We start from the raw sequence: 273 nt of genomic DNA on the forward strand, positions 1-273 counted from the left end.
TGTCAAAAAATCATGGCTGACAAATTTGTAGCTCCTATTTTGATTAGAAATTTTTGTCTATTTTATTATTGCACAGATTGTGTCTTTTGTCTAATAATTTAATTTTTTTATTTCAAATTTTACTTTTTTACGGATATAACAAAAACTACGAGTTCCTTGAGAAATCTGTGGGTGTTATACGAGGGTGGATTGATAAGTTTCCGGCCTGACCAAGAGATGGCGCCACTAGGCCTACCTTGAGGTGGCGTTCTATAGTACCATCCTTAGATAGCT

Source organism: Belonocnema kinseyi, chromosome 1 (genome assembly GCF_010883055.1).
Source record: "Belonocnema kinseyi isolate 2016_QV_RU_SX_M_011 chromosome 1, B_treatae_v1, whole genome shotgun sequence".
In the NCBI taxonomy this organism is placed as follows: domain Eukaryota; kingdom Metazoa; phylum Arthropoda; class Insecta; order Hymenoptera; family Cynipidae; genus Belonocnema; species Belonocnema kinseyi.